This window comes from Stegodyphus dumicola, chromosome 11, assembly GCF_044657685.1.
Source record: "Stegodyphus dumicola isolate Sdum_Otavi_A_Nest chromosome 11, ASM4465768v1".
NCBI classification, from domain to species: Eukaryota; Metazoa; Arthropoda; class Arachnida; order Araneae; family Eresidae; genus Stegodyphus; species Stegodyphus dumicola.
The window spans coordinates 76,753,862-76,781,410 of NC_140778.1; the positions used below are offsets into that span (position 1 = coordinate 76,753,862).

Below are 27,549 nucleotides of genomic sequence, written 5' to 3' on the forward strand. Positions count from 1 at the left end.
ATGGGTTTTTTTTCCTTTCCTGTTTGCAGAACAGCGACTAGGATTTGCAGAATTATAGCATCAGCTGTCAAATTAATTAAATCATACGCCTATAAAAGGCATTGGTTTAATCGTCCAGTCAGCGAAGGTCCGTGATGCGCATGCGTAGCGAGATGGCCCTCTTTTACCCATAACGACCGGAGAAGTGCAACAGATTGATTACAGAATTCCTGACGCTTGCTATTCTCCGGTCGCAGTTAGTTTTATAGACTGAAAGAAAATAAATTAGAGCCAAAGTATAACGCTAGCGCGTGTTGCTCATTTTCATTCAAAACGATCTTTTCTGCAACTTCAAAAGTTTTCTCTGGCATTGCGAAGTACGTATAATTTTACTGATTTATGATACATTCTTTAAGAACTGTTAGCAATCGTTATTTACATATTTTAATTACATTTTAATAGATTCTTTATTTGAAATATTTTACCAATTATAATTCAAGTTCCATTAACGTAGTGTATTTTACATTTTAATTTAATTCGCATTTCCCAATCAGATTTTTTGATGTTAAAGAAAATTTTAATTTTATTACTTGTTTGTTTCTGTTTGTCTGTGCGAAAGCGCACTTCTGTGAAAATGTGCACTTGTGAATTTGTGCAAATGTGCACTTTGTGAAAGAGATTTTGAAACCTGTTTGCATACTTAATGCAGACATACTGAAGTTAACGGGACAGAAAATACAATATTTTAACAACTTAGCTATTTAAAAGTACATAATTAAAGGTAACGGTATGGCATTCCATTAAAATAAGATATAAATTTGTATATAGTATGTAAATTTGATAAATGTAAACAAGTTAAATGTCATGTAAACAAGGTTAATCTTCTAAAATGCAAAGTCAAACATTTTGTGCCTGAGGTTTGCTTTTTGCAAAGTGCAAAATTTCAGAGGTATGCAACATTTTTAACTATTTCCATAATTTATATTAGCTTCAGTAATTGTTGAAATACTAGGTTAATCAATACAATTTTCAAAGAATGATTTTTATTCGTATTTTTAAGAAGGAAAATTGTATGGTATTTAAGACGGAAACCTGGAGTGACATTTCATTAAAATACTGCTTTAAATTTGTTAAACGTCATATACACAAGGTTAGTCTTCCAAAATGCAAAGTCACAAATTTGTGTCTTCGGTTTGCTTTTTGCAGTGTGCAAACTTGCAAAAGCATGTAATATTTAGTACTACTTCCGTAATTTATATCAGCTTCAGTAATTGTTGAAATACTAGGGTAATCAATACAATTTTCAATGAATGATATTTATTCGCATTTTAAGAAAGAAATTTTAAAAAAAGAAAAGTTGAGATCTTTATTCATTAATTCCTATCTTTATGCCTAAGCAATTCTTGTTAACGAAAGTGTTAAATAAGCAGGTTGATTAATTGAAACAATCAACTGACTTATAACATTATAATAATTCAACCAACTTATAACATCCAATTCATTGAAACCTATTCTATTGATTTATTGAAACCTATTCTTTTAATTAATGTAAAAGATATTTCTCTCGCCTTCCTAGCGGGCCTTCGTGGTGTAGTGGTTCTGCATGCTGGGCCGGTATTCCATAGGTCCATGGTTCGATTCCCGTCGAAGGTGAATGCTCATTTTTCATCTTGCCTGCTTAAAAAAAAAAAAAAAAAAAATAGCCTAATATCTCTAATATCTCTACAGTGGCGCCCGAACTAAAAGGATGGTGGATGATGATTTTCCTCACCCAGGATTTGGCGACTGGGTCCCCTAAAAACCCAAGTTGCCCTTTAACAGGGGGAGTACTATATAAGGTATTTCTCCCGCCTTCCTAGCGTGCCTTCGCGGTGTAATGGTCAGCACACTCAGCTCGTATATCATAGGTCCGGGGTTACAATCCCAGCGAAGGCGAGGGCTCATTTTTCATCTTACCTGCTTGCGAAAAAAATCCTAATGTCTCTACAAATGAAAGTATTAAAGTAGTAATATATAGTATATAAATGGAAAATATTATTATTTAATAATAAAAACTATATTTATATTAACAATTTTTACCAGTCCGTCCTTAGCATTTTAAAAAAAAAGAAACAGATAAAAAGGTAAAAAGGAAATATAGTTTTACTTAAGAATTAATAGCTTTCAAAAGGAATTTAAGAAATACATGTAACAATTATTAACTTCGTTTGACTCGTAAATCAGCTTGAAGTATATGGATGAGTGTAGCTTGAATTATGCGCGTGAAATTATTGGTAATTATTTATTTTCAATAAAAAATGTGCAATATGAAATATCACTTACAAGATTATTTCTGCAAATTCTTATTATTTATAATTATTAAATTTTGAATTTCGAACGAGATGGTGCTTCATGTACTCAGATATTGCAAAATAAAATTAATTAGAAAACACTAAGTGACACTTGTAATGACTGTAAAATAGAAAATAATATGATATAAATTAATCAATATAATAAAGTTTTAATAAATTAAATAACCCATATTAATTAGTTGTTAATAAATTAAAAGACGTTTTGTTGTTAATGAGCTTCATAAGATTTTTTGTTTAATTTCTTCTGGTTTTTTTTAATTCGTAATAAACTTTTTATCTATTAATTCGCAAGATATTTAAAATATGAGTAACGAAATGTTTAATAAAGACTGAATACCTTTAAATAAAAAAAATCTGAAGGCTTTCAGACTTTATATTACGCCGAAATGGGCGTTTTTTCGTTTACATATTTCATCATACGTTTCGAGAGAATTTGGGCTATATTCTAAATATATGCTAAAAATATATGCCGAGTGTATTCTAAATATATGCCGAGTGTATTGGGTTTCCGAAGTCTTATGTAAACAGTTATCTTCCTGTTGGTTTGAAGGTCAACTGTGCAAAAATTCATGGTTTGGGTTATGTGACTACGGCAGCCTCGAGGGCTATCTATCTAAGAGGAGGGATGTCCGCGGAGAACTTTATAAGGGAAACTGGCTTGTATACATGTTACACATGGAGAAAACCATGAAAACGTCCATGCAGCTAGCCCTTTCGCCTGGATTCGACCCTAGGTCGGAAAATGTTAGAAAAGCCATTAAGGCACATGGATACAACTGGCGATTAGAAGTTTGGTTTTGGTTTGATTTACAGGTATCTTAATGCGGCAAAGCCTCGACGGCTATCTGTCTAAAAGGAGGAATGCATTCGTGGAGTACTTACTAAGGCAAACTGGCTCGTACACTTTACATACGGGGAAATAGCCATGCAGCCAGCCCGTTCGCGTGATTCGAACCTCGGATCGAACTACCAGCGTTCAGCGACTTTACCGCTTTACCCAGGCTCGTAATAAACCTATAGATTTGCATGAATTACATACATACGCACAAAAAAAAACAGACACTCTATTTTATGAAAGTTAAAAATTTTAGTGAATCCAGGTAGTGTAATTCCACGTGTTCTGGTAATACTTAATAATTACTAATAATTGAAATGAATATGCGTTTATTGCTTTCAAACGCATAGTTTGTAAATTAAGAACAGAATTGTTTGAAGTCAAAATTCAATTTTCTTACGCTATGCCGCACAACAAAATACTGCCGCGTGAAAGCTAAAAATATTTTAATTTAGGTTAATGACAACATCTTTCTTTTAAATCGTTGAGCCTGTTTATTAAATTCGAAAGACAAATTTGTTTCGAGGGACAGCTCATTTCGTTTATACCGCCAAGTTTTTTTTATTAAATATGAAACATAAATCTTTTTCGCTTCGGACGAACTGTCTTTACCGCGTTGTTTTATAGATGGGCTTGCCTGTAAGATAAAAATATGTAAATCGTACTTTTAACTTTACTGACAATTGTCCTTTTGCTCTTCATTTTAATTTTGCAGTTTCCCTTTTCTATGAAGAAAGATTGCTTAATATATTTCTCTCTAAACTATTTCATTTCCAAATTAATCTATGTCAAATGAATCACACATAAAGCCAATGATACAAGCACTTACATAAAAGTTTTCGAAAATACGATTTTAATTCCATCTGCTTAATATCCTAGCTAAATTAGATTTCCTCGTCAGCTAGAATACTGAAGATCTGTGTAGCGAATATTCGCTGAGTTCTTGTAAGTAAGAGGTTCCAAAGAAGGATTAAATTACCCTTTATTCCAACTAAAAAAATTAACAGATGGCCCCTGTCGGGCGTACAATAAGCCTCCACTTGGGGTTTAACTCAAAATACGAAATATGAAACTAAACTAATGCAAAATAAATTTAATCAGCCCAAGCTGCACGTAGTCAACTAACGGTGTTGGCCCTTATTTAAAGATCAGTCGCGTGTATTAGCAGTCATGTAGAAGCACGAGAGTAGAACAGTAAGCTTAGACTAAAAGCAGCAACGTGGCCGAAAGGCAGAGCACGCTCTAATACTGAAGTGACCCAGTCCCGTATAAGACCTACTGAAGTGACCGAGATCGGCTTAAACAAGACCCGGTTGCTTAACAATGACCCAGACCCGTTTAAGACCTACAGAAGTGACCAAGACCGCCGCGTGACCTATCCGTCTCCTACTGAAGGACGTTGAAATTTTGTATATGAGACTGCCATAACTGGTAGTCGATCACCTCCCTATTTGGTTCAAATCGGCCTCACCAAGTATATACAAATATACATATACAGTAAGACCCCGCTTAACGCGGGGGATACGTTCCATCGAAGTAGAGCGTAATGCGAAACAGCGCTAAGCGAGGCTATCTTAACATGTAAATAATGGGGTTAGGGGAAGACGGATAAAAAATGGTTAGGCATTAAATTTAATAATGTTTTTTTTATAAAAATAAAATCAAACATTTATTTCTTACAAAAATAAAAACAATATAAACGCATATACTTTTAAAAACAAATAAAATTCTCAGTCAGATCATTCAGTCTATTCTGGGTTTCCAATTTTCTGCCTTTTTGTCAAGAAGGCATTATGATTGATTGGCTTAATGGCATATTGCGTTCAATTTCGTCGTCAATCCATATAGACAGTCGTTTTTCCATTTCCTCTATAATGTTATTTCTAGAACGGGTAATTCTAGTTGCAGAGCTTGACGTAGTTGCAGTTGCCGATGACAGTATTTTTTCTTTATTCTTAAGAATTGTCCTTATTGTTGAAGTTGCCAAAATCAATGCAGCACTAATTTGAGATTGACGTTCACCAGAATCTAATCTTCTAATCACTTGCATTTGAGTTTCCAGTGAAATGCTTTTTCTGGTTGCTTTCTTTTCTTGTTTTTTATTATCACCCATGATAAAAACTAAAGATCATAATATTTGTCACTGTATTAATCGTTATAGTATTATACAAATTTAAACTTACAATAATGTCAACAAATGTTTCAAATGATAAAAATGCGTCCACCAAGCAAGAAACACAACTACACTGTTTCGGATATGTTATTTGAAAACCTAGCGCTGCGCACAATTTCGGAGAATCCTCGGGTTGAAATAAAAGAGCGCTAAACCGAAACAGCGCTAAACGAAACAGCGTTAAGCGGGGTCTTACTGTATATCCACTCTATTACTCGGCTCCGAGAGCCCAGTTTTATATTGTTATATGTTGGTAAACTGTGCTTTTTTTGCTATAAAATGATTGAATTATGTTGTTCTTAATCTTCCAATTAAGGATTTTACGCCTTTATTTAATCTGCATGCAATAGTTGAAGAATTATCAACAATTTAAAAGTTGTTTAAGTGCGGCTAAGCCTAATTTTTTTATCATAGTCATATTTGTTTACATTTGAAACTTAGCAGAATATTGTATTAAGTCAGTTTCTGCACCTTTAGTGTCTTTTGGCCGAGTGGTATCAAAAGTAAACTTTGCACCGAAAAATCTGCTTTCTTGTCCTTTAGCCGAATTGCTTGTTTTTGCGTAGAAAATCTAATTTTAACTGTAAAAATTGTTTTCAATTGTTTAACTGTGGTTGGTGTTTTATCTTTTTCTATATTTTTCAAGTTTTAATGAAGATGTTTTCAGATTTTTATGTATTTTTGCCTTGTCGCGAAGTGAGAAATCAGTTAATTGAATGAGAAATGTACCTCTATTGAAATTCAAACAAATAAATTTAAATGAAATGCAGCACAAATGATTATCCTTTTTCCGAATAAGACCAAATTTAACTTTCAGTTTTTATGCACCGAAAAATCTGCCGTCTTGCCCGCTAACCGAATTGTTTGTTTTTGAGTAGAAACTCTAATTTAAATTGAAAAAATTATTTTTTTGATTATTCTAACTATGTTTGGTGTTTGATGTTTTTGTATATTTTTCAATTTTTTATGAAAATATTTTGAGGTTTTTATGTATGTTTTATGTATTTTTGCCTTGCTGCGAAGTGAGAACTGAATTAATTGAATGAGAAATATATCTCGAATGTATTTCCAAGAAATAGGTTTAAATGAAATGCAGCAAAAAATGCTCATAATTTAGTAATATTCCATAGAAGGAAGTCATGTAATGTCCGCATCAGATTTTTTTTTTAATTCACTTTGAAGAAGTAATTTTTGTGCGAGTAAGTTTTACATTATCTCTTTTATCAAGTAGCCCATTTACTAGGCGCTTCCCTAAGAAAGTGATTATCGCTTCTCGCTTTAGTAGTGGCCGAACGATATAATAGAAAAAAATAGAGAGAAGAAGAAAATCGTTCTTTTAAAGGGGGTCGATTCAAGCAAAGGTTTTCAATCGCTGGATTAGATAAACTGGATATAAATTTGCAACGTCTTTTTCACCCATTTTGCTTGGTATTACGAAACTCTCAAAGTTTATGTTTGCATATTTGCTAAGGAAATGTTTGCAATTTGCTGGGAAATATATTTATCAATAGGTTGCTAAAGCTTCTTCTTCGCTTCTTGATATTATTTACTGTCGCCAGGTTTGGTTGACTGTGTCTTCTGCTCCTTCCATTTTAGTGCAGTTGAACAATACATCAACCTTTACTTAGAATCTCCAGAAATAAGATTTCTTTGCTTTTGTAAAATTCAACATATCTTCTCTGCCATATTCGCGTTACTTCGTTGTCGTGAAATATCCAACAAAATGCAGAAAAACGAAAATATTTATTTGGATTCGATTTCGTGTTACATTTTTTTTCGTTCCATTTAATCGGGAAAGAAATATTTCATTTCCATGCGGTGAAACAGAAAATCGATAAAGTTTATATTTCCATTCTTCAGACAAGTGATTCTAGATAAAAAGTCTGCTTTAAAAATCATATTTTTCTTGGTTTTACTTAATCCTAATATTACAATTAAACTATATAAAATTTTAAAAAATTTATTTTAATTACGTGCTCTTTTTTTCTCTTTAGAAAAGTACAGATTAAACAATTAAACACTTTAACCTATGTTAAGGCCTTAGCTTTATAGGGCCAAATCCTAAAAATTTTAAAAATATTCGTATTATTCCTCAGCGCCTTCAGAGTACGACCTTTATTAAATTTTAAAATTGATTCGCTGACGTAGGGATTACCCTGTTACTAGCGAGGGAAAACCCTCACAAACTCCCCCGCGAAGGTCCTGCCGAACATTTTCCTTCTAACTCTTGAACTCTATGCCAGCCTAATACGGGAACAGACCAATTACATCGAAGCAAACACGAACCAACATTCGATCTACGATTGCGCTGTGTCAGCCGCATAATCACCTTTTATAATCATTTAGAGATAATTTGAGGCTTAGGGATCAGCAGAGACGACAATAAGAAGGAGCGAGAATCAAGCTACAAGGAAATAGAAATGAAGATATTTTAATTTCTACTTATTGGGATGTAGGTTTCTTTTAAAGAAATAATATGGTGACGTTACTTGTAGTATATCCATGATTACGTTTCATTTGCTGTATTTTAACTGTAACTTCAAACTTCGTAAATTAAATTATTCGCATATTTTAGCCCTCTTGATTATGGACGGCAAAATCAGTAAAAAAAGAAGAAATACGCTGTATAAAACAGTTTACTTTTAAATTTAGCCATCAAGCTCACAAGCTTACTAATATGATTGGCTCCACTTGTGCGATTACCGCAAAATACGTGAGGGCTATCTATCTACGTAAGGAGAGAGAATACCTACGTGGAGGGCTAAAGAAAATGATTAAATTTAACATTTTTATATTGCCTAGTGTCTTCAGATACTGAGTTAGTATTTTTGTGTGTTAAAAATTAGTATAAACACTGTGAATAAACAGGCCCGAAGGAGCAAAACATTTTTAGAATTTTCAGGAGTAACAAGTTTTACAGGTGAAGATACCTGGAGCAAATACGAATACTTTCATCATCCGGATAATTTCATCAATTTACACCTCAAATGTAAATATTACAGCGAGCGTGAAAGAAAAAGTATGAGGAAACTTAACAACGTAAACGTGAACGTTCATCCGTTGAGTGTGTCTGTAGTCCCCACACTTTTTTTCCTCTTATATTTTTTCATTGCAAAATACTTATGTTTTAGCTCTTTTTCTAATTTTAGAATATACTCCTTTTCTTAAAATTGTCTCTCATTATTCCCTTAAAGCTTACAAAAGCATCTATAACTGCAAGATTTAAAATATAGAGCAAAAAAGCAGGACAAAAATATTAAAAATTTAAAAAAGAATTAAAAAAAACGTGAAAGCTTTCAGATTTTATATTACGCCCAAAGGGGCGTATTTTTTTAATGTTTTGCATGTTACGTTTATTTATTAAATATTAAATATTGAATCCAACAGAAATATCGCAAAATATTTAAAAGGGCATATCTTTAGAATTTCCGATATAAAGTCTCGCGTGCTGGACATAAAAATGTTTTTATTTTTTTTTTCGTGTAGTGTTGCCATTGCTGGCTTTGAAATTGTTGAGTTTCTTAGTCAAAAACTCACGAATGTTTTACAAAATATGAAATAGATAATAAACAAATTATAAATTCCCAATATGGGCTTTCAGATACCCATATTCGGATATAGACGTACGTTATTCAAAATTAGGTCTCTAGGTACCGTTGTTTTATCACAGTGCGAGAAATATACGTACATTTATGCAGATTCTTCATTATTTAATTTCTTTAAATATAATACAGGCTCTACTGTTTGGTGAGATCAATTTGAAAAGTTATTCGCCGTTTATAGTGAATCCAGGCAAAATGCCAAAACGAAATTAATAGCCCTTCTGGCTAACCTTCATTTGGGCTAAAAAATTTGAAAAACTTGCTATGCAGTCTTCATTTTGTATTTTCTACCCAAATAGTCCAAAACACCAAACAAAACATTTTTTTAATTCATTTACCTTAACGATTGTTGTGGGCTGAAAACAAATATTTATTTATCCTTTTGATACTGATAAGAAAATACAGTAGAGCTGAAACTATGGTGATTTAAGTTTCACACATTTTTCTTTAGCATCCGCTCCCGAAGTCGTTTATTGCAACGATTTAGATCTGTACTCCTCCGGTCTCGGTTCTGGGATTATAAAATGTACAAACCTGGGTTTCCTGTAACTTGCAGGAGTACGATGAGGAGTATAAACTCGTTATTTCGGGAGCCTATTGAAAAACCTCGTCTGGCAAACGGTAAATTTGACAAACAGTATAGATGCAATTTTCACAGGCTTTAAAATCCTTCTTGGTATAAGAGCGGAATCATTTTAATCTGCTGTCCAGAGTTTGCCAGGGGGGAGTGCAAAGGAGAGGAAATCAATTACCTAATAAAGAGTACTGGTAGTTCGGCCCGAGGTTCGAATCCCGCGAACGGGCTGGCTGCATGGGCGTTTTCGTGGTTTTCCCCATGTGTAATGTGTATACGAGCCAGTTTCCATTGGAAAGTCCTCCACGAAGACATCCCTCCCTTAAGGCAGATAGTCCTCGAGTGCTTTGTCATAATCTAATAAAACCAAAATAAAAACCTAATAAGGAGCAGAGAGATAACAGAGTGTTTAAAAATTGCTTCTGATCTGAATAGGAGAAATAAATTATGTATAGTATCATGTGCAGTATATATTCATACACTGCATCTGTAAACTGCATTAAAGTGTAATAAAAAAGACAGGACTTTTTTGAGATTGATAATAGATTTTTTATAATAGATTAATTATTTTCCCTTTATTAGTCCAAAGGGACTTTGTCCCTGAAGGACTATTGTTTTCGTTTTGCGATTTTGCCTTGAATTACTATAAACGTACGTTTCACTTTTCAAGCTGTTGCCACCAAATGTTAGAGTCCTGCATTCTATTTGAAGAAATTAAATAATAAAAAATCTGCATAAATGTATATTTCTCGCATTGTGATAAAACAACGCTACGTAGAGCCATCGAATTTTGAATGGAGTAATCCTACTGCTAATCTGGGCCGAAATTTGAAATTTGGAATTTGTTTTATTATCGATTTCCTATTTTGTAAAACTTTAACGAATTTTTTATTAAGAAACTCAAGAATTTCAAACCGAGCCATGGCAACGTTGCACGAAAAAAAAAAAAAAAACATTTTTATCTCCAGCGCGAGAGATTCTTTATCGCAAATCCTGAAGATAGGCTCAATTTCAAATTATTTTGGATATTGCTGTTGAACTGAATTTTATGGTTTAAGTGCGAAAATCGTGATTTTTAATAAATAAAGGTAACACACAAAACGTTAAGAAAATCCTTTTTGGATGTAATTTAAAATCTGAAACCTTTCAGATTTTTCTTTTTTATTTATTTCATATTTTCTAAAACTTAAAAAAAAATTGATTAACAAAATGTATGATTTGAAAGGGAGTAATGGCAACATTTTTCGAAATAAAGCAGATTTCATCTCCACGACACCGTTGCCACCGAGTTCGAAAATGAGCGTTTTCAGAATTTGTAATTAATATTTCGACTAATTGACGTCGTACGAAGATGAGAATGGCCGAAATGGCTTTCTACGAGTTTTTGGAATCTTGGGAGGGGGGGAGTAACCCTCTCGAAACTCAACTTCTCGCTGTTCCGGAGGATATGATGTCATAAATAAACGAACAGACTCGCATAGATTTTAATAGTATAAATTCGTCTTTAATATGAAAGACTACAGTTCTTTAACTTACACAAATTAACTCTTAAATATCTAAAACTGAAATTTGTAAAATAATATTTCAGAATCCAAACGCTGGCTATATTTCCCTACAATCATTTGTCTAATTTTTGATTTATTCTGAGCTAAAAATATTTAGGACCTTGATTTCATTATACATTTCATTAATACATCTCCTTTTATAACAAATACCTATGAAAACAATAAAAACGATCTTTAATTAGATTTATTATCTGTACTAAATCTGTCTAAAACGTCTTAAACTGTATTATTTACTCTCTGTAGTTAGATATGAGTAGTTCAGTGATATATTTACTCATATCATTTACACATTTACTCTCCTGATATGACTTCTGTGACACATTTAAAGCGATGTGAGATGAATTTATTTCGAGCGATATATTTATTACAATATTACATTAAATTTCATTTGCAATAAACATCGTCTATTACTCTTTTAAACATTCAGATACCCTCTCATCTCCAACTTCAATTACAATAAATATGTATCTAGTAATGTTCATTCTCAGTTATTATGAAATAAATCATTGAAGAGTGTTAGATTTATCATTGTAATGTAATTATGAGTATTTGACAGTCTGAATCACATAATATTTGGATGAGTTAATGCAGTGTCTCGAATCCCGCTCGTTTAGCTTTGAGCTATTTTTCGCATTTCACACTTGAGAATTTGAGAACTTAATTAATCTTAACCGTAATCTTGAACTCGACCGAGTACGCATCAAACAACTGTCAGCGACTCAGACTTTCCCAGGATAAGAATGAAAGCTAAAGGTAATATATTGCCAAATATTTGAACTTAAATTTGATGATTTTTAAAATAAGAATTTGCGAAGAATTTCATAGCTTCGAGTAAATTGTGAGTTTTAAAGCTTATATGAGATATGAATTGAACAAATAAGTTCTAGAAACAACTGAATATTTGCAAATACAATTTAAATGCAATTGTGCTTTGGCTTCACATATATTGTACTTAAAAGAAATTTTAAATTAATAATTGCTGATTTCAGATGTGACATTTTAAGCCCGTAAGCGTTTATGAGAGCGTTTCATGAGACTTAATTTGTTTCATAAAATTTCTGCCCAGCTATCTTTTACAGAAGTTAAGTCATACATATAACTAACTCATGACATTTGCCACCCAACCGGAATAGTAGTTATTGACTCTGACTGCAGTACTGAAGGGCCCGGTTTGAATCCCGGAGAAGGCATGCATGTTTGTAAATATACAGGGTTATCCAAATTAAACTTCCCCAACTCAGAGGCCTGTGCAGAGTGTTGTGTGGGTCATAATGTGATGAAATTTTAGAAACAGACACTTCAGATCATGCGCTCGAAATTTATTAAACAAAACAAAAATTAGTACAAGAAGTTGCCGATAGGTGGCGCTGCAGGTAGACAAGATATTCTACACATGTTCTATATGTGTGCCGTGGTTCTCCATAATTCTTGTTCCACAGCGGAACGAAAGTCCACATTAATTCCACGAACATGTCGAATAATTGCGTCTTTCAGCTGTGCCAAGGTTGCTGGGTGTTCTCGGTAAACCCGATCCTTTAAAAATCCCCATAACCAAAAGTCGCATGGTGTAAGATCAGGCTATCGGGGAGGCCAAGCTGTAGGGAAACAGCGGCTTATCACACGTGCATCGGTAAAAGTTGCCCATAACACCTGTTGAACGCAACGAAGAATATGGGGAGGTGCACCATCCTGCATAAATATCGTGTCCTGAAGGCGGCCACGTTGTTGCAGTTCAGGGATCACAAACGTCGTCAACATGTCCTGATACCGTTTTCCTGTGACAGAGCAGGTTTTGAACCCTATTGGAGTCACCTCTTCAAAAAAAAAATAAGACCCAATGACGAATGTTGCAGTGAAACCGCACCATAGAGTAACCTTTGGAGGGTTCAAGGGCACTTGATGGATTGCGCGCGGGTTTTCACTTGCCCAAATGCGGCAGTTGTGCGTATTCACTTGACAATTCAGGTGAAAATGGGCCTCATCCATTCAAAGGATGTTCCACGGCCAAGCAGTATCGACTTCCATTCTGGCAAGGAACTGCAACGCAAATGTTTCCCGAACTATAGGATCCCCGTCGGACAGCTGATGACGACTATGGATTTTGTAGGGAAAATAACCGAGGATTCGACGCATCACACGCCAGACGGTCGTTTAGGGCATATCAACAGCACGAGAAGCAGTTGGCACACTGACAACACCATGTGGCGATTGGCTAGTGGGGGTCCACGACCGCCAAAGCAACGTCCTCTACACGTGCAGATTCCACAACCTGTCGTCCTCTACCTGGTAAAATTACCAGCTGTCCCGTTCTTTCGAACTTCTTAATCATGTCTCGTAGAGCGCGTGGTGTCATAGGTCCACGGCGTAAGATCTTCAGCCGACGGAATGCTCTTATCGCACAGGAGTTCTCGTCATTCTGGTAGAAAAGTTTCACTAACAGAGCTTTGTCTTTCAAAGTCGCCATTGTGCATCAGCGAGCTGGAAAATTGTGTATCAGGAACCATTGTGTATCAGTAGCTACAAAAGTGGAAGACGAGCCCGTGCAAGGCCTGTCTTCCACTTTTGTAGGACGTCGGATACGTTGCGCAGAAGCTTTATTTCTGCAAATCACGTTGCTGCAATATGCACATTACTAGTGTTACAGCGCCACCTATCGACAACTTCTTGTACTAATTTTTTTTGTGCAATAAATCTCGAGCGCATGATCTGAAGTGTCTGTTTTTAAAATTTCATCACATTATGACCCATACAACACTCTGAACAGGCCTCTGGGTTGGGGAAGTTTAATTTGGATAACCCTGTATATTGTCTGTGCGGTATGGTGGCACTGTAAATATACGGCGAACCGAAACTCCTCTAGAGAGGTTGATGGTAGGGAAAAGTGTTGGAGACTCTTGCACCCGTCCGCTCTGGGATGTTCTCTCGCAAAATCAGGGGCTGAACAGAGTTTAAGTCGGTTTGTCACCTAGGCTCTTGTCAACGACAGGCACAATGCTTGCTACGATAAATGTGTGCTGACGATTGTCAGACAAGTAGGGTGGGTAACAATAATAACCCATGAAATTTACTCATAAATTAAACAAAGCAATTACTTCGCTAAACAATAAATTTGTTGTGATTGATCTTATTTCTCTGACATCATTACCAGAACAAGCCCTAGAAATTTATCGTACCAAGATGTACAAGATTACGTCTGTCATTGGCAAGAGCTTTGAGCTCCATACAGGTAAGAGTTTGCTTTTGCCCAGCGCCCCCCCCCGTTTTGAGATTGAGTACCCCGGGGGATAGGACCGAAGTTCTTCCACCCCTCTTCCCTTACCACCAAACCACATGAAATGACTTTTGACTCGCCATATATTTTAGAGTGCCCCCCATGCCATACCGCAAAGACACTATACATTTACAATTATCCATGCCTCCTCCGAGATTCGAACCCCGGCACTTTTTTATGGTAGTCATGTCAGAGTCTCTAACCATTCTCCCGTTTGTGTGGCAAACAACAAAGTAATTAGCGCTTGCTGACTGTTAACCCCTAACTAAAGATACTGGTTAGACTTAAGAGAAAGCCTTGGGTGCAATTCCATGTTTTCCTTCCCCATCTTGACAGGACAATATCGGACGGCTTTTCTGATCTACCTAGATAGTGCTTTCAGCAGTAATCTAAATAATCGGTGAATTAATTAATAGAAGCTAAATAATCGATGGATTCGAGTATTGCAGACGAATGCTTTCAAGCGAATGTATAGCTATTGGGCGAAAAACCATAAAATATAGCAATTTAAAATTTATTAATGTAACTTAGTTATACAAGATAAATTATTGTGTCAATGTCTTTACCGAACAGCTGTCTAGAACCCTTAAAATAAAAAATATACACTTAACATGACATTCTTGAATAGCTCAAGATCACCAGAGCAGAAATAATGAAGGAGATATGTTCACATTAGAACTTATACGTATTTAAAACATATATCTGGTAGAATAGAAGAGAAACACGCCAATGTGACAATCAAAATCGCAATAACAACCGTGTATTTAGCGTATATTAAAACACTCAATCGATTTCAAGGGCAGCTAAAGGTCCCTCCTCATCAGGAGAACGAAACTACTAGAAAAGGGAAAAGGAAGAAAAATAAAGCAATGTCAAAGGAGTCTCAGAAACACGTGGTCGTTATCAGCACTGCACGTGGTCGTAACCGGATATTGAATCAGATTTACACTGGCCGCCTACTTTTACTGAGCCAGGCTAGCTGATCAAACATATAACACATAGACTAAAACGCAAAGAAAATCAGCGAAGTCAAAAAATGGGGAGCGAGGTGCAACTGCACCTTCACGCATCAAGTCTGAACCTCGAATTAAAATAATGATTTTTTTTTAAATTTCATTTTTTCTTATTTCATTTTTTTTTATTCGAGGTTCAGACTTGCTGCGTGAAGGTGCAGTTGCCCCTCGCTCCCTATTTTTTATTTTTTGACTTCGCTGATTTTTTTTTTTGCGTTTTAGTCTATGTTTGATGCGCATTATGTCTTCCGCCTTTTTAAGATTCAAATCAGCATTAATCACTTTGTTTACAGTTGTCTCTGGGCCATTTAATGATTTTGCTACTGTCCCTTGACTTGGCGGAGTATTTTTTTAAAGATCTTCTTACATTTCAAAAAATTCGAAACATTCCATTTTTTCCTTGGATATTATTTATAGCAATTTTTTCGCCTGAAGCCAAACTTTGCTGTTTTTTAACTTTCTTGTTGACAATAGTTAACAATATTACCCATGGTAGTTTTAGAAATCGAAAACCCCATGGCTTTTACGGTGTTTTGTAATAACTAGATTGTATATTAGGTTTTTTTTTCTCAAGTAGGCACGATGAGAAATAAGCAACGCCTTCGCCGGGAATCGAACCACGGACCTCTGAAATAGGCGCCCAGTGTGCAGGCCACCACACCACGGAGGCACGCTAAGAAGGCGGGAGAAATACCTTATAAGACAAGAATAATTGTCTTCGGAAAGGTCACAGACATAGTCTGCCATCCGCTGCTTCTTTAAAACCTCCATTTCGCATGAAAACAAAACTTCCAAGTATACTTTCAAAAATACAGCTGCAGTTACAAAGAAAATTTCCAAACAAACGAACTGTTTTTTTTTATAGCAAAGCAAAATTGTCTAAAAATTGTGCGAACAGTAGTCCTCTGTAAATTTCGTACGGTTTTCAATTTTTATCAAAATAAAGAAATCACATTTATAGTAAATCCAGTGTAACAGAAGATTATCAGGAAGAAAACCTGAAGCGTAAATTTATGTTAGAAGGTCAAGCGTAAATGATTCGTCTCTCTGAACTCAGAAGCTGCCATTATCAATAAATAGAACAGAGATAGAGAAGGGAACATAAATCTCATCCGATGCTTTTTTTCTTTATTAAGTTACATTACTGTCATTTAAGTTTAGCCTGATACATGCGAGAGCATTTCTCACTCTCATGGCCGCCCATAATCCGATATTAGCTGCAAACTGATGTCCTTTTTATCAAGTGTATTCATTATTAAATCCATTGGTTAATTCTTACAGAAATGAATTTGAAAAAAATTGAAAGGATTGAGATTTTAATATCGCACCAGAGATTTTGCTAATGTTTTTTATACTCTCGTTGAGTCTGCAGTAGAACGATCTGTTCTTGGACTCACTTCTGTTGGCACAACATTTTATATTATAAGGTATTTCTCCTACCTTCCTAGCGTGCCTTCGTGGTGTAGTGATCAGCACACTGAGCCGGTATTCCAGAAGTCCGCGGTTCGATTCCTGGCAAAGGCGATTGCTAATTTTTTATCTCTCCGGCTTTTCCAAAAAATACCTAATATCTCTACAGTGTCTCTCGATTTCTAACAATGCAGATATTAACTCGTATACAAGTCACCGTGCATAATTAATGTAGCTACTCTATACAATGTGAAATGTGTATTGCAGTATAATAATAAAGGATAGTTGCAGGGTTCAGACAAGACCCGAGTAGTCTTAGAAAGCCGTCCGAGTGTCCGGCCCTGCTGCTGCCTCTCACCTGTCTCTACAGTGGCGCCCGAACTAAAGGGTGTCGGATGAGGATTCTCCGCACCCAGGATTTGGCGATTGGATATCCTTAAAAGAAACCCAGTCGCCCTTTAAAAGGGGGAGTATTTAAGGTATTTCTCCCGCCTTCCTAGAGTGCCTTCGTGGTGTAGTGGCAAAGGTGTACTGGTACACTCAGCCGGTATTTCAGAGGTTTGTGTTTCGATTCCCGACGAAGGCGATTGCTGATTTTTCATCTCTCTTGCTTCCAAAAAATTCGAATGTAATTACAGTGTCTTTTTAACTTAATTATTAAACATTACTTTCTGCGCCCTGGTACTGTAAAGTATGTTTTCCTTCCTTTCTGCAAGCCTTCGTCGTGTAACCGGTAGCACACTCAAAGCGTATTCGAGAGATCCGGGTTAGAGTCCCGGCAAGAGCATCGCTCACTTATCATGTACACTTACTTTTAAAATACCTGATGTCTGTACAGTGGTGCCGAACTAAAAGGTGGTGGAGGACAATTCTTCGCCACCAGGAATTGTCGACTGGGTCCCTTAAGCCCCAGCCGCCCTTTAAAAGGGGGAGTATATAAGCTATTCTTTCCCTCCCTTCTGCATGCCTTAATGATGTAAAGGTAGCACACTCGGCGCGTTTTCGAGAGGTTCAGGCTCAAATCCCAGAGAGGGTAATGCTCATTTTTCATGTATAAAAGTACCTAATGTAACCTAATGTACCCCTGAAAAGTACCTAATGTCTCTACAACACTACATAATTCAACCGCAAAAATCATAAAACGGAAAAACAAAAATAAGATATTTTTAGATTTTCCGATACAAGGTAAATTTTTAACATACACATTTTATCCCAGAACAGCTATTATGGTCTAACTCCAATTTGCGTGGAATAGCATTTGTTGTTCGCTTCAGTTTTCAAGTTATTATTATTAGTTCCTGGTGTAGCTAGCCGGCGCAAAGATTTACAATAAAAGAAGAAATATATATATATATATATATATATATATATATATATATAATGCTTTTAATAAAGCCAGTTATTGCCATTTTACAGGTCCAGCTGATAATTAATAAAAGAGACAAATAACTGCATTTTATGTATTGAAATCGTTTAATGTGCTACAATTGGAGAGTGGAATTTAAACATATTTTATAGTGGAAACACATGTCTTTTATACGCTGATTTCTTTCTTTCAATTTGAAAGACAAATGTCTTACTTTTTGCCGAATGGCAGCATATTTGAAAAGTGGTACAATCGCAAAAAAAATGAGAATAAAAAGTGAAAATCCAGACTAATAGTACTGTGATAAGGTGGCATAAAGGTTCTTTTTCGAGGGTGAGTGATTTCAGAGTGCAATAGTTTTCATATCAGTGGCGAAATCCTGTGCCTTTAACGATTCCGGTTGCAGCCTCGAAGGTTGCTCCAGTGGACAAAGAGATAAAAGAAGTCTTTGCATCAGGGTCAGGAGATGGTAACTTTGCTATGTATGAGTGAAAGAATCTCCCCCCCCTGGGAGTTCAACGCAAGGGGTAAACACAGGGAGATGTATAAGGCGGTTTCCTGAGAAGAGAGGACAACTTTCCTGTTTGGAGCTATGGGCGTGTTGGCCTGGTAGAACTATAATTCCTCGTGCATAGTGCGATACAGCATTTTTCCTGTTATCAAAATTTTGAAATTACGGAACTAAATATATCCAATTCCCATACTGTCAAGATGTGCAACTGTTAATAGTTTCATCTTACTAAAATTTATGTTATTGTTAAAACTTGAGTTTGAAGTTCACTTCAACCCTGTATCAAAACCCAGGGTTTGCGTAGCATTTTCGGCCACTACACCTCAGTACTTATAGTGTTTACGATTTAGAAAGGTAATTTGCAGTATAAAACGTATTGGTCTTTTTTATGATACAAAATTCACGATTTTAACGAGTGGAGAGTCTCTTAATTGCTCATTTGTATGATGAGAGATTAGTATGCAAGAAATGTTCAATTTTTGAATTCACTGTAAATTTAGTTATGGATAAAATATAAAATTAAGCAATTTTTTTATTTCTTCTTTCGCGAATAAAAATGTAAATTGCATGTAGTGTCTTTTACGGTAAAAACAGCAGGAAGACTAATTACTTTACTTTTTAATTATAATTGTAAGTATCATTTTGGTTGTGTTCTTTACTTCCTTGTACGAAGTAAAGGAAGCATTCTAATCGCGAAAAATTTCGAGTTCATATTTCAAAGAAAATATCCATTTCAACCTGCCTGAAAACAATTTAAACCATGTTTTTGCCTGATATCGGTATGAAAAGCCAGAATAAAGGAATGTTTTTCCCCAAAAAGGATTGCAAAATGGATTTAAAATGGATTTAGAAGAGATTTTTTCCTCCAAGACTGTACGTACGTACGTATGTACGTATCTTGCATCTCAAGTATCTTGTATCTTATATCTTAAGATTGTATGTATCTTGCATTGGTTTGTATCTCGAGAACAACTCAATTTCAAAGTTCTACGGCTACGCATTTATTAATGCGTAGCCGTAGAACTTTGAAATTTTACATATAGGACTGCTGTAAAATGTAGTTGTGCACCTCCCTTTATCATTGCAATCGGCTGCACCAATCATATATAAATATATATATTCCACTCTTTTACCTGGCTCCGTGAGCTTGTCAGCACCTGAAACTTGATTTTTTTTTTTCTTTTCTTCCGAGTGGGTCAAAAATAGTCTTTCAGTTTTGTGCACCGAAACATTCGTCTTTTCGCTCCCTGGCATAATTGCTGTTTTTGCATAGGAACTCAAATTCTAATTGTAAAAATTACTTTTTAAATTGTTTTAACTATATTTAGTGTTTTATGGTTTTCTTATTTTACAATTTTCCATGAAGATGTTTTGAGATTTTATGTATTTTTGCTTTGTCGCGAAGTGAGAACTGAGTTAATTGAATAAGAACAATACCTCTAATGAAATTCGAAGAAAATACGTTTAAATGAAGTGCGGCAAAAAATGTGTATAACATAATAGGCTATACAAAGCAATGATGTGGCATCCACTTCAGATTTTTAAAAGCTGTACATCATTTTGTCAGTTTTTGATATCTGATTCACGGATTTTGAATGAAAACATTTTGGAAATCTTTAAGATCGAAACACAAAACATTTTTTTAGCTTGAAAATAATCTTTTGTTACCCAAAATATAAAAAATGCATTATTTCATGGAGAAATATTTATAATATTTTAAATAGAAAATAACTGGAAAGACGTTTTATGCTTTCGAATTCTCAGTTTTTGAATTACGAATGAAAAGATTTGAAATAGCATGTCATTAAAAGAAAGCCGAAAAGCATAACACTCCTGTACACTATACTTCGTAAGTTCGAGTTTTGTGGATTTTAACCCTTAAATGCATGCATTTTTAATTTTGTTCCTAAGGTGAAGAAAAACAATATAATTATCAAATAAAATAGAAAAAATGCCAAAAAAGATTTAACCTTAGTTTTCATAATTTTAGAAAAAATATTATTAACCTTGAAAAAAAATAGGTAGGCAAATATGTAATAGCGATTTTATTTAATATTATACATCTTATAAACTCGCTCAAAGAATTTTAAAGTTTTGAATGCATCAAATCACAACAAGCACAAAATCAAAAATTTATAAACACAAATGATGATGTCCACAGCCTGCACATCAACTCACTGTAATGACCGTTATACAATTAGTGGTGTCACTACACTGAAACTTTCAAAACTATATACGTAAACAGTATGGTGTCCGCCGAGAACATCGCAGCAAAAACATCGTGGACGAAAACGTCGCAGAGAAAACAACGCAAAGCGAAAATATCATAGGACAAAACATCGTAGGAGAAAAGAAAGCAAAGAGAAAACATCGCAGTTCTAAAATATCGTGGCCGAAAATAAAGTAGTTTTAAAACTTCGCAGTTTAAAAACATCGTCGTGGAAAATATCGTGGTAAAAAATAAAGCACCTAAAAATCATCGCATGACGATAACATCGCACACATGCACTTTTCAGGTTTTAAAAGTAAGAGTATTTTCGCATAATGATTCGGCAGCGCAAGAAGAAAAAAGGGATATTTTTTCTGTATATATTATATATATTTATTATTGAATGAACTAATAACGTTTTGCTGAAAAGTAAGATAAAAACATTTAAAAACTGAAAATGGAAAGAAAATTAATGCAACTTACAGCACTTAATTTTAAATTTACATAGTTAATTACAAATTTTATTAAATTTTTATAAAGTTTTACTGATAATTTTTCATTAAAATTACAGTGTAAAAATGTTTAGAAAAAGGAAAATAAATAACTGCTTCAGGCTACCTTCTATACGAATTACTTAGTTAATTATGAAATTATTTCCTTTCATGTTTGTTGATCTGCTATTGTTTTAGTGAAAATTATATCTTGTTTTGTTTCCATTTATTCTTAAACTGTCGCTAACATTTTCACCCTCCTTCTGCCAAATCATAATGCCAAAATGCATTTACAACTTTTAAAACCCGAAAAACGCATGTGTGCGATGTTATCGTCATGCGATGATCTGTAGGCAATTTATTTTTTTTACCACGATATTTTCGAGGAAGATGTTTTTAAACTGCAAAGTTTTTGAACCGCCTTATTTTCGACCACGATATTTTGTATCACGATGTTTTAGAACTGAGACGTTTTCTCTTTGCTTTCTTTTCTCCAACGATGTTTTGTACCACGACGTTTTCGCCTTGTGTTGTTTCCTTCGCGATGTTTTCGTCTGCTATGTTTTCGGTTGTACTATGTATGCATCCAATTAGCTACGTAATTCAGTAAGCTAAAATTTGTGTTTTGATTTAAGTTATATGACTAAATATGACCATGGTGCCAAGTGGCAACTACATGCATTTAAAGTTTAAACAGCTTAATGTTATGAAACTGTATATATGAATAAGTTACATCGATTAATATCGAGTATGCGGGATAAGTGATCGATTAGATATCGAGAGAGAGAATAAGGGTTAGCTGTGCTGCGATATTTATGCAGCACAGCTATAGCAGATAACTGATATATCAGATATAGCAGTTGATAGCAGATGTACACAAACGATAACACACAGCGATAGCAGATATATCATATACATACTACTCTACTGTAAGTCCCCACTTAGGTTAAAAATTTAATAAAATTTTTTTGCTCTTTTTGCAAAACTCTTGCAGACTACATACCGCATTTCCTCACGTAATTTTTCCCTTAAAATTTGAACTGCAGTTCTGAGAATTTTAAACATATTCGCGTAATTTTCCCATTCCTTAGTGCCTTCACAGAAAGAGCTGATCCTAAATTTTAATATCGATTTGTCTACTTAGTGACTGTTTTCGTCTTACTAAACTTTCGCTAACTACCTGCGAAGGTCACCCTGAACATTTCCCTTCTAACTGTTGAAGTTTATGCCAGCCTAATGCACGAACCGACTTATCACAGCGATGCAAACACGGACTAATATTCAGTTTACGATTTCGCCGAGTCAGTTGTACATTAACCTTTTATAATTATTTATAGGGCATTTGAGGTCTAAGAGTAGCTGAGACAACAATAAGAACGGGGAGGATTAAAGTGAGTGAGTGAGTGAGAGATTTTGGCGCAAAACCAAAGATGATTATAGCGCGCCAAACACGAGATGGGATGATTACAAATGATGAAATTAAATACAATAATTAAAAACAAGTATACAAATGTACCAAATCCAGAGGATGAAGTCATATAAAAACAAGTTAAAAGCACACATTAAAATTCAAGACACAGTCTTCAAAACAAATTACATTAGATAATAAAAGCCAGTCTCTTTTAAACAATAAAATAAATTAATATTGACCTCTCTTCCGATTAAACGGTCGAGAGGTAAGTCACAGCTATTAAAATATTTCGGACGAAAACTATTAAAACATGGACACTCAATTAAAATATGACGGACAGATAGACAAACGTTACAATTTGAACAAACAGTCTCATTCTCAGCTTTTAAAAGGCAGTTATGTGTCACTCTAGTGGGGCCAATTCTGAGGCGAGTCAAAAGAACTTCCTCCTTACGATTTTTGGTTAATTCCCAATGCTCAATTCTAGGCTTTACATGTCTTAATTTATTTTGAAGCTGAACATCCCAAAGTTGCTGCCATTTTCTTCGGATCTTCTGTTTCACAACACAACAGATGTCTGCAAAAGGGATGAGACGACTGAACAGTTCAACGGCACATTTCGCTGTGATATCTGCCAGCTCATTCCCTTTTATTCCGACATGCCCGGGAACCCAGCAGTACAGGATTTCATATCCACGACCTGTTAAGTTTATATGTAACTTAATATATCCACTATCACAGGATATCCACTATTACTGGATTTTGAGCGTTAGAAAAAGCTTCTAATGATTTAAGCGCACTATACGAGTCTGTATAAATTATAAACTTTTTGTGGCAGAGCCTTGAGATGTACAAGAGACTATAATATATCGCAGTTAGTTCGGATGTTAAGACAGAGAAATCACGGTGCAAGCGTCTGCCCTCCATGTAATCTTCAATTACAAATGCCATCCCAACATGATCATTTGTCTTTGATCAATCTGTGTATATCGGATAATAACTGCTATATTTCTGCCTGTGCTGAGCAAAGAGTTGTCTGTAAACGATCTCGTTAGTGCTTGCCTTCACGTGATGTTTGAAAACATCAAGAAGCTGAATCCGTGAATTTTTCCAAAGGTGGGATTTCAAAGTTCTGTACTGCTTGGGTGCGCATATCAGAGAGGGAATGTTCCTCAATGATAGGGCGAACTCTTAAAGGAAAGGTAGGAATACAGGATGGACGTGTTTCAAATAATGCATTGCACTCATTATCAAGTAAGCATAGCTTATAAAGGATGTTCAGGTTGAGATAGAATATTAAAATATTGCAAAAGGGACAATTGCTCACCCCTCAGATAAAGTGATGGTCAACATATAGGCTCTGGACAGGAGAAGTCCTGAAAGCTCCTGAACAAATCCGCAGAGCTTGATGTTGAACAGGATCCAGTTTTAACAAAACAGATGAGCGAGCGGATCCATAAACAACTGAGCCATAGTCCAGTCTGGAGCGGATAAGCGCCCTATAAATGCGAAGCATGGAGCAACGCTCTGCACCCCAGGAGGTGTTCGCCAACACTTTTAAAATATTTAGTGTTTTTAGACACTTCTTTCTCAGGTTTAAAACGTGAGAAAGGAAAGTTAATTTTCGGTCGAACGTCACTCCTAAAAATTTTACTTCATGCGCAACTGGAATAATTGTACCATTCTGATATAACTCAGGTTCAGGATGTAGACCACGCTTCCTACAAAAATGCACGCACACAGTTTTCTGTTTTGAAAAAGTAAATCCCTGTTTGTTTGACCATTCCTGGACCTTATTCAGAGCCATCTGCAATTGTCTCTCTATGTATCTCATGTCTGCCCCTCGACAGCTAATCTGTAAATCATCTACATATAGAGATCCCAAGATGGTGGGAGGAAGTTCTTTTAATACAGAGTTTATTTTTAGGCTGAACATCGTTACACTAAGCACACAGCCTTGAGGCACACCCTCTTCCTGTTCAAAAACATTCGATAAAGCAGAGCCAATTCTTACTTGAAAAGTTCTATTGTACAAGAAATTCTGAATAAAAATTGGTAGGTTGCCGTGCAAGCCACTCTCGTGGAGATCGCGAAGTATACCGTATCTCCATGCCTTATCATAAGCTTTCTCAATGTCAAAGAATATTGAGACAAGGTGACTTTTTTTGATAAAAGCTTTTCGAATAGATGTCTCTAAAAGAAGCATGTTATCTACGGTCGTTCTTCCCTTTCGAAAACCGCTTTGATAAGGCGATATAATATTATTCTTTTTCAAGAAGTAGACTAGGCGGCTGTTTACCATTTTTTCAAACAGTTTGCATAGGCAACTCGTAAGGGCAATTGGCCGATAGTTGGAGGGATTCCTTGGATCTTTCCCTGGCTTAGCAATAGGAATGACAACAGCTCTCCTCCATGCACTGGGAAATGTACGCTCCTTCCACACTCTATTGTAAAGCGTGAGAAGGGCATTCAGTGACTTATAGGACAGATGCTTTAGCATTTCGTAATTCACGCCATCAAGACCGGGAGAAGACCTATGTGTCTGTAACAAAGCTCTCTTTAACTCTAGCACAGTAAAATCTCTATTATAAGGCTCAAAGTTGGAAGAGTTGAAAGCGATGGGATTTTCTCAGAGCGTTGCTTGATAGAAAGAAATGCAGGTGAGTAATTTCGGCTGGAAGAAACTGCAGCAAATGTCTCACCAATAGTATTCGCAATTTCTTCTATGGAGCTAATCACTCGGCCATCTTTTTCCAAAAAGGAAAGTTAGTGGTCTTTATATATGCCGCATGATTTTCGAACTCTTTCCCAAACCCGCTTACTAGGCGTGCAGGATGTTATTGACGACACCTATGAAATCCAAGAATTCCTTTGGCTCTGCCTCCTTACTTTTCGTGCATTTGCTTTGGCTCTTTTAAATGCTATGAGGTTTCGCAGAGTTGGATATCTACGAAAAATACCCCATGCTTTTTTCTGTTTTTTCAGTGCTTCATGACAGTCGCAATTCCACCATGGTTTTGAATATTTTAGTAGTTTTCCTGATGTTCTAGGAATGGAAAGCATAGCTGCCTGAATAATAGTATTAGTAACAGCTTCAACAGCGTCATCGATATGCCCATCTTCTACCATTTGATCTGTGAGGTCTGCATTGGAAGAGAAGAGTTCCCAGTCTGCCCTGTCCAGTATAAACCGAGGGAGTCTCGTTATGGGGTTTGCTCATCTTCATACAAGAGACACAAAAATGGAATAATGATCACTGTTGTAAAGATCATTTCCCACATTAAAATTTCAAAACGGCAACAGAGATGGTGAACAGATGGCAAGGTCGAGAGCATGGAATGTCTTTGAAGGCTCATGGAAGTAAGTATCCTGCCCATTATTCAGGAGACAAAGGCTATGATCTTCACTCAATCGCTCAATTTGTCTTCCTCGGGAATTTGTATCTTTACTACCCCAGAGCGGACTATGGCCGTTAAAATCACCTATTATGATGAAAGGCTCAGGCAGCTGCTCTATAAGGCCATTTAAATCTTGCTGATCAATATGCTCATTTGAGGCAAATACAGAGAAACGACTGTAACAACAATATCAAAATTTGTTTGAGTAGCGACAACTTGGAGGGATGTCGAAGACAGATTCCTGTGTTAGGGCTAGCCGGACCTATACGCAAACTGAAGGCCCACAGTCGGCTTTCCCGAAAGCAGTTACTCCCGAGAGCTTGACCCCAAGCCACTGACACAAGGACTAGTGACCAGCCGATTGACACCCGTGAGGACGACTAAGGTGCCCCCCGTTTAGCTGAAGCAGAGGCCGAAGCAGTGTGTTGGGGACAGTACCTCACCCCTCAACTACCAGGACCCTCCTTTCTAGCGACACAGGTCTCCACGCAAGGTAAACACGTGGGTAGGTTTCTCCCAATTTGAAAACTAGAGGCAAGGGCTGTTCCAGTTTCTCGTGACGAGCCCCAAACTCCGAAGAGAGAAACCACAAGGGAGAAGGGAAGGTAAAAAGTTCCAGCCAAGAGGAGAGGAGACGGAAAAGAGGATAGATCACTGGGGTTCCAGGATCGTCAGACCCGTCTCACCAAGAAGATGTTCCCCTGAAAGGCTAGGGTACCTCGGGATTGCCACACCCGTACTCACAAAAGTTAGCCCCCTGAGGGGGGAGGATTAAAGTTACAGGAAAGTAGAATTTAAGATAGAATTATTAGATACTGTAATGCGAATATTAATCTGTGTAATTTTTGGAATGTAGTTTTCGTTTAAAGAAATAACACTGTGGCAGTTACCTGAAGTTTACCCATAACAACTGTCCATTTGTTATGTTCTCACTGTAACCTTCCTTCAGAAGTTAAATTATTCGCATGATTTTCCTGTCTGCTTTTTTTGTAGAATTAAAGTGCTTTTTAATTAAAATTAATTAATCTGCTCCTGTCTGTTGCGTCAGTTGGTATTTGTTACTCCTATTTAAATGATTGCTTAAAAGTCCAAAAGCTTGCTTCTAATAATCCCATTAAAAGAGAAAAATTAGAAACTACTTAGATTAGAAATATCAGTTAAAGAAGTTACTTCCCATGCAAATTAATTTATTTAATTAATATTAGATTTCATGCATAGAAAATTAATTATTTAATTTCTTGAAGTATAAGCGCTGGATTTTTATTTTTATTATAATTAGGACATTAGTAATTAATGCAGGAACTTAAATGTCTCGTTTTAATTTACTTCACCCGTCTGCTATGCGTAATTTTTGCGTGTTACATATAAGCTATTTAAAAGTTCGAAATTA

At 35.6% G+C, this 27,549-nt stretch overlaps 1 protein-coding gene across 1 annotated transcript in view; it reads left to right on the forward strand.

The window, feature by feature from the left end:
- The first annotated feature begins 210 nt into the window (after nt 1-210).
- The window catches only part of LOC118201602 (neuropeptide F receptor-like), a 171,877-nt gene continuing 144,538 nt past the window's right edge, over nt 211-27,549 (forward strand). The window contains exon 1 of the mRNA XM_035373724.2: nt 211-356. The gene's annotated coding sequence lies outside the window, so the exon portion shown is untranslated. The remainder of the gene's footprint in view (nt 357-27,549) is intronic.